This window comes from Vigna radiata, unplaced genomic scaffold (assembly GCF_000741045.1).
Source record: "Vigna radiata var. radiata cultivar VC1973A unplaced genomic scaffold, Vradiata_ver6 scaffold_43, whole genome shotgun sequence".
NCBI lineage: Eukaryota > Viridiplantae > Streptophyta > Magnoliopsida > Fabales > Fabaceae > Vigna > Vigna radiata.
In genome coordinates this window covers 503955-505739 of record NW_014542924.1, presented here as the reverse complement: position 1 = coordinate 505739, position 1785 = coordinate 503955, and positions in this window count along the sequence as shown.

Sequence of the window (1785 nt, the reverse complement as noted above, 5' to 3'; positions counted from 1 at the left end):
TAAATTTTTGCTCATGGACTACCAAGGAGCTTTGAAGTTCATCAATAGACATTGTCTCTGTGTCCTTTGACTCTTCGATCGAAACCACGATATAGGTGAAACGTGGTGTCAACGTTCGAAGTATTTTTTCAACCACCTTTGAATCAGACATAAGTTCTCCATTGCTTCTCATTTTGTTTGCCACTACCATGACTCTAGAAAAATATTCTGTGATGGTTTCTATTTCTGTCATTTCAAGCAACTCAAACTCCCTTCTCAATGCATTGAGCATTGATTTCTTCACACGATCATTTCTTCCATATTTTCTTTTCAAAGAATCCCAAACCACCTGAGATGTGCTCCTATCCAGAATTTGTTCGAAAATTGATCTATCAATGGCCCTGAAGAGGTAATGTTTGACTTTGTGATCTTCAATTCTGGATTTCTCCAACTGCTCTGATTCTTCACTAGACAGAATAGTACCCTCCACAGGCTCTTCAACACCATTTTTAATCAGATTCCAGAGACCCTTGGCACATAAAAAATTCTCCATCAATTCACTCCAATGATCATAATGTTGACCGTCAAAGTAAGGAATTTTTTAGGAGAATTTGTCATTATTCATCTTCGTAAGCTGCAGCTTCTGTATCAGGCCATTAGGAGCTCTGATACCAGTTTGAAAAGAATAAAAAGGTATAATGCTACTCTTGCCAACTGAGTACGTTTATTAAATTAAAGAGGCTATTAAATAGCACTCATGTAACAGAATAGATAACAACTAAAAAATAAAAGGCTTAAATACCTATTTAGTACCCAAGTTGGGGGCTGAATTTTCGTTTGATACCCGGTTTTAAAAGTGATTTAATTAGGTCCTCAAGTTACTGATTTTGCTTTCAATAGGTCCCTTCTGTTAAGTAGGCGTTAACGGCATTAAATGTTAAGTGATCTGTAAAATAGTTTATCCAACGTGGCAAAAGAAGTTATTTTACCAAAGACAAATATGAAAATATGTTTTAATATAGAAAAGAAAAAACGAAATGGATTTGGCCTCTTTCCTCAACCTCACAACATCTCTCTCCACAGCCAACTTCCCCTCCTTAGAACTCAACCTAAAANCATCATCTTTCACATCATAAACCTATCCCAGAGGCAGCAAAGTCTGAACCACAGGTTCAAACCTAACCAGTGAAACAAACCTAGTGTACACAACAAACAATGAGAAAACATCATTAACACCAGTACGATGGACTTCATTATGCTTGCAGAAATATTTAAGATGCTCAAGTGTGCAGTAACCAAGCATTTGACCAAGCAATAAGAACAACCAAGTAATCTCCTTTTTGTTTCGCACAATTACAGGTCTGGTGCTTCTTTCTCATTCGCAAAGGGGGCATTTTGGGCGCACTGGACTCATCCGAACCCGTGGAGCTCTTTTATGCCACTTACTCTTCTCTTTCCTTAAGAATTCGCATAAGCAATGAGAAAACATCATCAATAATGACCTGAGCCTCCTTTGTTGAAATCGCCATTTTATTACCCATTTGTTGAAACCGCCGCAGAGGCCGTAGTCGCCGGTGAAAACGACGAGGGCGACGGTCTTGACGAGTCTGGCATCAGTGAGGGGGGTGGAAACATCGTCGCTTTTTAGGCGCTAGGTGACGTCGTTCAACATTTCTGCGAGGTTTGAGGCGAAGAGGCGGTCGTTGACGAAGGCCTCCTGAGTGCGGCGAACCCTAGCAGCGGCGATGAGCTTCATAACTTCAGTGATCTTTTGCGTGGTCTGGACGGTGTGGGTTCGCTGGCGGA